This window comes from Coregonus clupeaformis, chromosome 28, assembly GCF_020615455.1.
Source record: "Coregonus clupeaformis isolate EN_2021a chromosome 28, ASM2061545v1, whole genome shotgun sequence".
NCBI lineage: Eukaryota > Metazoa > Chordata > Actinopteri > Salmoniformes > Salmonidae > Coregonus > Coregonus clupeaformis.
Genome location: NC_059219.1, coordinates 12,144,302 through 12,157,159, shown reverse-complemented (window position 1 = coordinate 12,157,159; position 12,858 = coordinate 12,144,302).

Below are 12,858 nucleotides of genomic sequence, written 5' to 3'. Positions count from 1 at the left end.
CCAAACCCTTTAAATACCCTCCTAATACTGTATCTGCCCCAAACCCTTTAAATACCCTCCTAATACTGTATCTGCCCCAAACCCTTTAAATACCCTCCTAATACTGTATCTGCCCCAAACCCTTTAAATAACCCTCCTAATACTGTATCTGCCCCAAACCCTTTAAATACGCTCCTAATACTGTATCTGCCCCAAACCCTTTAAATACGCTCCTAATACTGTATCTGCCCCAAACCCTTTAAATAACCCTCCTAATACTGTATCTGCCCCAAACCCTTTAAATAACCCTCCTAATACTGTATCTGCCCCAAACCCTTTAAATACCCTCCTAATACTGTATCTGCCCCAAACCCTTTAAATACCCTCCTAATACTGTATCTGCCCCAAACCCTTTAAATACCCTCCTAATACTGTATCTGCCCCAAACCCTTTAAATACCCTCCTAATACTGTATCTGCCCCCAAACCCTTTAAATACCCTCCTAATACTGTATCTGCCCCAAACCCTTTAAATACCCTCTAATACTGTATCTGCCCCAAACCCTTTAAATACCCTCCTAATACTGTATCTGCCCCAAACCCTTTAAATAACCCTCCTAATACTGTATCTGCCCCAAACCCTTTAAATACGCTCCTAATACTGTATCTGCCCCAAACCCTTTAAATACCCTCCTAATACTGTATCTGCCCCAAACCCTTTAAATACCCTCCTAATACTGTATCTGCCCCAAACCCTTTAAATACCCCTCCTAATACTGTATCTGCCCCAAACCCTTTAAATACCCTCCTAATACTGTATCTGCCCCAAACCCTTTAAATACCCTCCTAATACTGTATCTGCCCCAAACCCTTTAAATACCCCTCCTAATACTGTATCTGCCCCAAAACCCTTTAAATAACCCTCCTAATACTGTATCTGCCCCAAACCCTTTAAATAACCCTCCTAATACTGTATCTGCCCCAAACCCTTTAAATACCCTCCTAATACTGTATCTGCCCCAAACCCTTTAAATACGCTCCTAATACTGTATCTGCCCCAAACCCTTTAAATAACCCTCCTAATACTGTATCTGCCCCAAACCCTTTAAATACGCCTCCTAATACTGTATCTGCCCCAAACCCTTTAAATAACCCTCCTAATACTGTATCTGCCCCAAACCCTTTAAATACCCTCCTAATACTGTATCTGCCCCAAACCCTTTAAATACGCTCCTAATACTGTATCTGCCCCAAACCCTTTAAATAACCCTCCTAATACTGTATCTGCCCCAAACCCTTTAAATACGCTCCTAATACTGTATCTGCCCCAAACCCTTTAAATACCCTCCTAATACTGTATCTGCCCCAAACCCTTTAAATACCCTCCTAATACTGTATCTGCCCCAAACCCTTTAAATACGCTCCTAATACTGTATCTGCCCCAAAACCCTTTAAATACCCTCCTAATACTGTATCTGCCCCAAACCCTTTAAATAACCCTCCTAATACTGTATCTGCCCCAAACCCTTTAAATACCCTCCTAATACTGTATCTGCCCCAAACCCTTTAAATACGCCTCCTAATACTGTATCTGCCCCAAACCCTTTAAATAACCCTCCTAATACTGTATCTGCCCCAAACCCTTTAAATACCCTCCTAATACTGTATCTGCCCCAAACCCTTTAAATACCCTCCTAATACTGTATCTGCCCCAAACCCTTTAAATAACCCTCCTAATACTGTATCTGCCCCAAACCCTTTAAATAACCCTCCTAATACTGTATCTGCCCCAAACCCTTTAAATACGCTCCTAATACTGTATCTGCCCCAAACCCTTTAAATACGCCTCCTAATACTGTATCTGCCCCAAACCCTTTAAATAACCCTCCTAATACTGTATCTGCCCCAAACCCTTTAAATACCCTCCTAATACTGTATCTGCCCCAAACCCTTTAAATACCCTCCTAATACTGTATCTGCCCCAAACCCTTTAAATACCCTCCTAATACTGTATCTGCCCCAAACCCTTTAAATACGCTCCTAATACTGTATCTGCCCCAAACCCTTTAAATACCCTCCTAATACTGTATCTGCCCCAAACCCTTTAAATACCCTCCTAATACTGTATCTGCCCCAAACCCTTTAAATACCCTCCTAATACTGTATCTGCCCCAAACCCTTTAAATACCCTCCTAATACTGTATCTGCCCCAAACCCTTTAAATACCCTCCTAATACTGTATCTGCCCCAAACCCTTTAAATACCCTCCTAATACTGTATCTGCCCCAAACCCTTTAAATACCCTCCTAATACTGTATCTGCCCCAAACCCTTTAAATACCCTCCTAATACTGTATCTGCCCCAAACCCTTTAAATAACCCTCCTAATACTGTATCTGCCCCCAAACCCTTTAAATAACCCTCCTAATACTGTATCTGCCCCAAACCCTTTAAATACCCTCCTAATACTGTATCTGCCCCAAACCCTTTAAATAACCCTCCTAATACTGTATCTGCCCCAAACCCTTTAAATACCCTCCTAATACTGTATCTGCCCCAAACCCTTTAAATACCCTCCTAATACTGTATCTGCCCCAAACCCTTTAAATAACCCTCCTAATACTGTATCTGCCCCAAACCCTTTAAATACGCTCCTAATACTGTATCTGCCCCAAACCCTTTAAATACCCTCCTAATACTGTATCTGCCCCAAACCCTTTAAATAACCCTCCTAATACTGTATCTGCCCCAAACCCTTTAAATACCCCTCCTAATACTGTATCTGCCCCCAAACCCTTTAAATACCCCTCCTAATACTGTATCTGCCCCAAACCCTTTAAATACCCTCCTAATACTGTATCTGCCCCAAACCCTTTAAATACTCTCCTAATACTGTATCTGCCCCAAACCCTTTAAATAACCCTCCTAATACTGTATCTGCCCCAAACCCTTTAAATACCCTCCTAATACTGTATCTGCCCCAAACCCTTTAAATACCCTCCTAATACTGTATCTGCCCCAAACCCTTTAAATAACCCTCCTAATACTGTATCTGCCCCCAAACCCTTTAAATACCCTCCTAATACTGTATCTGCCCCAAACCCTTTAAATAACCCTCCTAATACTGTATCTGCCCCAAACCCTTTAAATACCCTCCTAATACTGTATCTGCCCCAAACCCTTTAAATACCCTCCTAATACTGTATCTGCCCCAAACCCTTTAAATAACCCTCCTAATACTGTATCTGCCCCAAACCCTTTAAATACCCTCCTAATACTGTATCTGCCCCAAACCCTTTAAATACCCTCCTAATACTGTATCTGCCCCAAACCCTTTAAATAACCCTCCTAATACTGTATCTGCCCCAAACCCTTTAAATACCCTCCTAATACTGTATCTGCCCCAAACCCTTTAAATACCCTCCTAATACTGTATCTGCCCCAAACCCTTTAAATACGCCTCCTAATACTGTATCTGCCCCAAACCCTTTAAATAACCCTCCTAATACTGTATCTGCCCCAAACCCTTTAAATACCCTCCTAATACTGTATCTGCCCCAAACCCTTTAAATACCCTCCTAATACTGTATCTGCCCCAAACCCTTTAAATACCCTCCTAATACTGTATCTGCCCCAAACCCTTTAAATACCCTCCTAATACTGTATCTGCCCTAAACCCTTTAAATACCCTCCTAATACTGTATCTGCCCCAAACCCTTTAAATAACCCTCCTAATACTGTATCTGCCCCAAACCCTTTAAATACCCTCCTAATACTGTATCTGCCCCAAACCCTTTAAATAACCCTCCTAATACTGTATCTGCCCCAAACCCTTTAAATACCCTCCTAATACTGTATCTGCCCCAAACCCTTTAAATAACCCTCCTAATACTGTATCTGCCCCAAACCCTTTAAATACCCCTCCTAATACTGTATCTGCCCCAAACCCTTTAAATACCCTCCTAATACTGTATCTGCCCCAAACCCTTTAAATACCCTCCTAATACTGTATCTGCCCCAAACCCTTTAAATACCCCTCCTAATACTGTATCTGCCCCAAACCCTTTAAATAACCTCCTAATACTGTATCTGCCCCAAACCCTTTAAATACGCTCCTAATACTGTATCTGCCCCAAACCCTTTAAATACCCTCCTAATACTGTATCTGCCCCAAACCCTTTAAATACGCTCCTAATACTGTATCTGCCCCAAACCCTTTAAATACCCTCCTAATACTGTATCTGCCCCAAACCCTTTAAATACCCTCCTAATACTGTATCTGCCCCAAACCCTTTAAATACGCTCCTAATACTGTATCTGCCCCAAACCCTTTAAATAACCCTCCTAATACTGTATCTGCCCCAAACCCTTTAAATAACCCTCCTAATACTGTATCTGCCCCAAACCCTTTAAATACCCTCCTAATACTGTATCTGCCCCAAACCCTTTAAATACCCTCCTAATACTGTATCTGCCCCAAACCTTTAAATACCCCCTAATACTGTATCTGCCCCAAACCCTTTAAATACCCTCCTAATACTGTATCTGCCCCAAACCCTTTAAATACCCTCCTAATACTGTATCTGCCCCAAACCCTTTAAATACCCTCCTAATACTGTATCTGCCCCAAACCCTTTAAATACCCTCCTAATACTGTATCTGCCCCAAACCCTTTAAATAACCCTCCTAATACTGTATCTGCCCCAAACCCTTTAAATACCCTCCTAATACTGTATCTGCCCCAAACCCTTTAAATACCCTCCTAATACTGTATCTGCCCCAAACCCTTTAAATACCCCTCCTAATACTGTATCTGCTCCAAACCCTTTAAATACTCTCCTAATACTGTATCTGCCCCAAACCCTTTAAATAACCCTCCTAATACTGTATCTGCCCCAAACCCTTTAAATACCCCTCCTAATACTGTATCTGCCCCAAACCCTTTAAATACCCTCCTAATACTGTATCTGCCCCAAACCCTTTAAAAACCCTCCTAATACTGTATCTGCCCCAAACCCTTTAAATAACCCTCCTAATACTGTATCTGCCCCAAACCCTTTAAATACCCTCCTAATACTGTATCTGCCCCAAACCCTTTAAATAACCCTCCTAATACTGTATCTGCCCCAAACCCTTTAAATACCCTCCTAATACTGTATCTGCCCCAAACCCTTTAAATACGCTCCTAATACTGTATCTGCCCCAAACCCTTTAAATAACCCTCCTAATACTGTATCTGCCCCAAACCCTTTAAATACCCTCCTAATACTGTATCTGCCCCAAACCCTTTAAATACCCTCCTAATACTGTATCTGCCCCAAACCCTTTAAATACCCTCCTAATACTGTATCTGCCCCAAACCCTTTAAAATACCCTCCTAATACTGTATCTGCCCCAAACCCTTTAAATACCCTCCTAATACTGTATCTGCCCCAAACCCTTTAAATAACCCTCCTAATACTGTATCTGCCCCAAACCCTTTAAATACGCCTCCTAATACTGTATCTGCCCCAAACCCTTTAAATACCCTCCTAATACTGTATCTGCCCCAAACCCTTTAAATAACCCTCCTAATACTGTATCTGCCCCAAACCCTTTAAATACCCCTCCTAATACTGTATCTGCCCCAAACTCCTTTAAATACCCTCCTAATACTGTATCTGCCCCAAACCCTTTAAATAACCCTCCTAATACTGTATCTGCCCCAAACCCTTTAAATAACCCTCCTAATACTGTATCTGCCCCAAACCCTTTAAATACCCTCCTAATACTGTATCTGCCCCAAACCCTTTAAATACCCTCCTAATACTGTATCTGCCCCAAACCCTTTAAATAACCCTCCTAATACTGTATCTGCCCCAAACCCTTTAAATAACCCTCCTAATACTGTATCTGCCCCCAAACCCTTTAAATACCCTCCTAATACTGTATCTGCCCAAACCCTTTAAATACCCTCCTAATACTGTATCTGCCCCAAACCCTTTAAATACGCTCCTAATACTGTATCTGCCCCAAACCCTTTAAATACCCTCCTAATACTGTATCTGCCCCAAACCCTTTAAATACCCTCCTAATACTGTATCTGCCCCAAACCCTTTAAATACCCTCCTAATACTGTATCTGCCCCAAAACCCTTTAAATACCCTCCTAATACTGTATCTGCCCCAAACCCTTTAAATACCCTCCTAATACTGTATCTGCCCCAAACCCTTTAAATAACCCTCCTAATACTGTATCTGCCCCAAACCCTTTAAATACCCCTCCTAATACTGTATCTGCCCCAAACCCTTTAAATACCCCTCCTAATACTGTATCTGCCCCAAACCCCTTTAAATACCCTCCTAATACTGTATCTGCCCCAAACCCTTTAAATAACCCTCCTAATACTGTATCTGCCCCAAACCCTTTAAATAACCCTCCTAATACTGTATCTGCCCCAAACCCTTTAAATACCCTCCTAATACTGTATCTGCCCCAAACCCTTTAAATAACCCCTCCTAATACTGTATCTGCCCCAAACCCTTTAAATAACCCTCCTAATACTGTATCTGCCCCAAACCCTTTAAATACCCTCCTAATACTGTATCTGCCCCAAACCCTTTAAATAACCCTCCTAATACTGTATCTGCCCCAAACCCTTTAAATACCCTCCTAATACTGTATCTGCCCCAAACCCTTTAAATAACCCTCCTAATACTGTATCTGCCCCAAACCCTTTAAATACCCTCCTAATACTGTATCTGCCCCAAACCCTTTAAATACGCTCCTAATACTGTATCTGCCCCAAACCCTTTAAATACCCTCCTAATACTGTATCTGCCCCAAACCCTTTAAATACCCCTCCTAATACTGTATCTGCCCCAAACCCCTTTAAATACTCCTCCTAATACTGTATCTGCCCCAAACCCTTTAAATACCCCCTAATACTGTATCTGCCCCAAACCCTTTAAATAACCCTCTAATACTGTATCTGCCCCAAACCCTTTAAATAACCCTCCTAATACTGTATCTGCCCCAAACCCTTTAAATACCCTCCTAATACTTATCTGCCCCAAACCTTTAAATACCCCCTAATACTGTATCTGCCCCAAACCCTTTAAATACCCTCCTAATACTGTATCTGCCCCAAACCCTTTAAATACCCCTCCTAATACTGTATCTGCCCCAAACCCTTTAAATAACCCTCCTAATACTGTATCTGCCCCCAAACCCTTTAAATACTCTCCTAATACTGTATCTGCCCCAAACCCTTTAAATACCCTCCTAATACTGTATCTGCCCCAAACCTTTAAATACCCTCTTAATACTGTATCTGCCCCAAACCCTTTAAATACGCCTCTAATACTGTATCTGCCCCAAACCCTTTAAATACCCCTCCTAATACTGTATCTGCCCCAAAACCCTTTAAATAACCCTCCTAATACTGTATCTGCCCCCAAACCCTTTAAATAACCCTCCTAATACTGTATCTGCCCCAAACCCTTTAAATACCCTCCTAATACTGTATCTGCCCCAAACCCTTTAAATACCCTCCTAATACTGTACCTGCCCCAAACCCTTTAAATACGCTCCTAATACTGTATCTGCCCCAAACCCTTTAAATAACCTCTCCTAATACTGTATCTGCCTCTAAACCCTTTAAATAACCCTCCTAATACTGTATCTGCCCCAAACCCTTAAATACCCTCCTAATACTGTATCTGCCCCAAACCCTTTAAATACGCCTCCTAATACTGTATCTGCCCCAAACCCTTTAAATACCCTCCTAATACTGTATCTGCCCCAAACCCTTTAAATACCCTCCTAATACTGTATCTGCCCCAAACCCTTTAAATACCCCTCCTAATACTGTATCTGCCCCAAACCCTTTAAATACCCCCTAATACTGTATCTGCCCCAAACCCCTTTAAATAACGCCCTAATACTGTATCTGCCCCAAACCCTTTAAATACCCTCCTAATACTGTATCTGCCCCAAACCCTTTAAATAACCCTCCTAATACTGTATCTGCCCCAAACCCTTTAAATACGCCTCCTAATACTGTATCTGCCCCAAACCCTTTAAATACCCTCCTAATACTGTATCTGCCCCAAACCCTTTAAATACCCTCCTAATACTGTATCTGCCCCAAACCCTTTAAATACCCTCCTAATACTGTATCTGCCCTCAAACCCTTTAAATACCCTCCAATACTGTATCTGCCCCCAAACCCTTTAAATACGCTCCTAATACTGTATCTGCCCCAAACCCTTTAAATACCCTCCTAATACTGTATCTGCCCCAAACCCTTTAAATAACCCTCCTAATACTGTATCTGCCCCAAACCCTTTAAATACCCCTCCTAATACTGTATCTGCCCCAAACCCTTTAAATACCCTCCTAATACTGTATCTGCCCCAAACCCTTTAAATAACCCTCCTAATACTGTATCTGCCCCCAAACCCTTTAAATACCCTCTTAATACTGTATCTGCCCCAAACCCTTTAAATAACCCTCCTAATACTGTATCTGCCCCAAACCCTTTAAATAACTCCTCCTAATACTGTATCTGCCCCCAAACCCTTTAAATAACCCTCCTAATACTGTATCTGCCCCAAACCCTTTAAATACCCTCCTAATACTGTATCTGCCCCAAACCCTTTAAATACCCTCCTAATACTGTATCTGCCCCAAACCCTTTAAATACCCTCCTAATACTGTATCTGCCCCAAACCCTTTAAATACCCTCCTAATACTGTATCTGCCCCAAACCCTTTAAATACCCTCCTAATACTGTATCTGCCCCAAACCCTTTAAATACCCTCCTAATACTGTATCTGCCTCAAACCCTTTAAAAACGCTCCTAATACTGTATCTGCCCCAAACCCTTTAAATAACTCCTCCTAATACTGTATCTGCCCCCAAACCCTTTAAATACCCTCCTAATACTGTATCTGCCCCAAACCCTTTAAATACCCTCCTAATACTGTATCGCCCCAAACCCTTTAAATACCCTCCTAATACTGTATCTGCCCCCAAACCCTTTAAATAACTCCTCCTAATACTGTATCTGCCCCAAACCCTTTAAATAACCCTCCTAATACTGTATCTGCCCCAAACCCTTTAAATAACCCTCCTAATACTGTATCTGCCCTCAAACCCTTTAAATACCCTCCTAATACTGTATCTGCCCCAAACCCTTTAAATACTCCTCCTAATACTGTATCTGCCCCAAACCCTTTAAATAATCCTAATACTGTATCTGCCCCAAACCCTTTAAATACCCCTCCTAATACTGTATCTGCCCCAAACCCTTTAAATACCCTCCTAATACTGTATCTGCCCCAAACCCTTTAAATAACGCTCCTAATACTGTATCTGCCCCAAACCCTTTAAATACGCTCCTTAATACTGTATCTGCCCCAAACCCTTTAAATACGCCTCCTAATACTGTATCTGCCTCAAACCCTTTAAATACCCTCCTAATACTGTATCTGCCTCCAAAACCCTTTAAATAACCCTCCTAATACTGTATCTGCCTCTAAAACCCTTTAAATACCCTCTAATACTGTATCTGCCCCAAAACCCTTTAAATACCTCCTAATACTGTATCTGCCCCAAACCCTTTGAATACCCTCCTAATACTGTATCTGCCCCAAACCTTTAAATACCCTCCTAATACTGTATCTGCCCCAAACCCTTTTAAATACCCTCCTAATACTGTATCTGCCCCAAACCTTTAAATACTTCCTAATACTGTATCTGCTCCAAACCCTTTTAAATACCCCTCCTAAACTGTATCTGCCCCAAACCCTTTAAATACCCTCCTAATACTGTATCTGCCCCAAACCCTTTAAATACCTCTCCTAATACTGTATCTGCCCCCAAACCTTTAAATACCCTCCTAATACTGTATCTGCCCCAAACCCTTTAAATAACCTCCTAATACTGTATCTGCCCCAAACCCTTTAAATACCCTCCTAATACTGTATCTGCCCCAAACCCTTTAAATACCCTCCTAATACTGTATCTGCCCTCAAACCCTTTAAATACTCCTCCTAATACTGTATCTGCCCCAAAACCCTTTAAATACCCTCTAATACTGTATCTGCCCCAAACCCTTTAAATAACGCTCCTAATACTGTATCTGCCCCAAACCCTTTAAATACCCCTCCTAATACTGTATCTGCCCCAAACCCTTTAAATACCCTCCTAATACTGTATTGCCCCAAACCCTTTAAATACCCTCCTAATACTGTATCTGCCCCAAACCCTTTAAATAACCCTCCTAATACTGTATCTGCCCCAAACCCTTTAAATAACCCTCCTAATACTGTATCTGCCCCAAACCCTTTAAATAACCCTCCTAATACTGTATCTGCCCCAAACCCTTTAAATACCCCTCCTAATACTGTATCTGCCCCCAAACCCTTTAAATACCCTCCTAATACTGTATCTGCCCCAAACTCCTTTAAATACCCTCCTAATACTGTATCTGCCCCAAACCCTTTAAATACCCTCCTAATACTGTATCTGCCCTAAACCCTTTAAATACCCTCCTAATACTGTATCTGCCCCAAACCCTTTAAATAACCCTCCTAATACTGTATCTGCCCCAAACCCTTTAAATAACTCTCCTAATACTGTATCTGCCCCAAACCCTTTAAATAACCCTCCTAATACTGTATCTGCCCCAAACCCTTTAAATAACCCTCCTAATACTGTATCTGCCCTAAACCCCTTTAAATACCCTCCTAATACTGTATTTGCCCCAAACCCTTTAAATAACCCTCCTAATACTGTATCTGCCCCAAACCCTTTAAATAACCCTCCTAATACTGTATCTGCCCCTAAACCCTTTAAATAACCCTCCTAATACTGTATCTGCCCCCAAACCCTTTAAATACCCTCCTAATACTGTATCTGCCCCAAACCCTTTAAATACCCCTCCTAATACTGTATCTGCCCCAAACCCTTTAAATACCCTCCTAATACTGTATCTGCCCCAAACCCTTTAAATAACCCTCCTAATACTGTATCTGCCCCCAAACCCTTTAAATACCCTCCTAATACTGTATCTGCCCCAAACCCTTTAAATACCCCCCTAATACTGTATCTGCCCCAAACCCTTTAAATAACCCTCCTAATACTGTATCTGCCCCAAACCCTTTAAATACCCTCCTAATACTGTATCTGCCCCAAACCCTTTAAATACCCCCTCCTAATACTGTATCTGCCCCAAACCCTTTAAATACCCTCCTAATACTGTATCTGCCCCCAAACCCTTTAAATAACCTCCTAATACTGTATCTGCCCCAAACCCTTTAAATACCCTCCTAATACTGTATCTGCCCCAAAACCCTTTAAATACCCTCCTAATACTGTATCTGCCCCCAAACCTTTAAATACCCCTCCTAATACTGTATCTGCCCCAAACCCTTTAAATAACCCTCCTAATACTGTATCTGCCCCAAACCCTTTAAATACCCTCCTAAAACTGTATCTGCCCTAAACCCTTTAAATACCCTCCTAATACTGTATCTGCCCCAAACCCTTTAAATAACCCTCCTAATACTGTATCTGCCCCAAACCCTTTAAATACGCTCCTAATACTGTATCTGCCCCAAACCCTTTAAATAACCCTCCAAATACTGTATCTGCCCCAAACCCTTTAAATAACCCTCCTAATACTGTATCTGCCCCAAACCCTTTAAATACCCTTCTAATACTGTATCTGTGTCATGAGCCCTCTCACTCCACCGGGTTACCACCTTAATTTGCTTCCACTCTGCTCACCTCCCTCTCTCTACTCAGCCTAACTAGCTCCACCTGTCCCTGCTCTGCTCGGCTCTAATTACTCTGCCAGCTGCGCTGCATTACCCACTAACCTCTCCCAGTATTTAAGGCCCTGTCTTTCAGCTCTCCGGTGTCAGATCGTCTGCAAAGCTCACACCCGGAACCTGTTTGCTCGCGCTTCTGGCTCACCCTGGTTTTGTGACCCCGGACCTGCCTGTTTTTTGGATACTCTTTCTGCCTCAGGAGATCCAGACCTGCTTCTGCCATTACGACTCCTGACTACTCTTCAATCCCGGTAACTCTGACCAGCCTTCTGCCTTGCTACTACGTATTTTGGATTTCCCTTGAACTGTACTGCTGCCTGGTTTCATTCCGCCCGTTGTGTCTGTGTTTCCTCCCCCAGGACTTCTGGACCACCAACCACCGGGCGTCATCGGACGATCGCTGCCACTGGGGGGAGGCACAGACCCAGCACATCGGACGGGATAACCCTGGAGCCTTTCACTACTCCCTCAATCCCTTTCCCCTTAAGTTTAAATAAACTTTCTGGTGTGACGCAATTGTGGTCCTCTTGTCGTCTGTCTGAACCGTGACAGTACGATCTGACCATCATGGACTCAGCGCACACTTCCCCCGACATGGAAACCGAAGAGCTTGAGCAACCCACCGCCATGCTACGCCTGGAACACACTGAGAGAGAGCTAGCCGCATGAGCGGCGTCATCTCCTCTCTGCTTCAGGTCGCCACCAACAGCATCAGCAGTTCCAGCAGCACCAGCAGCAGTCCCAGCAGCAGCAACAACAACTCGCCATGATCATTCAACTCCTCACCAACCTGACCCCAGCCAGTCTGCCCACCAGCCCCTGCCCCCGAGTTACCTGCCCCGGCCATTGCAGCCGCTTGCTCGAACCAAGATTGGAAACCCCGGAGCGGTTCAACGGGCGATTCAACCCAGGTCCGCCATTCCTGACTAGCTGCCGACTTCAGTTCTCCTTGCAGCCAAGGACCTTCGCCACGGAGGGGGCTAAAGTTGGGTATGCCATCACTCACCTGACGGGCCGAGCTCGACTCTGGGGAACAGCAGAGTTCGAACGCCAAACCCCGCA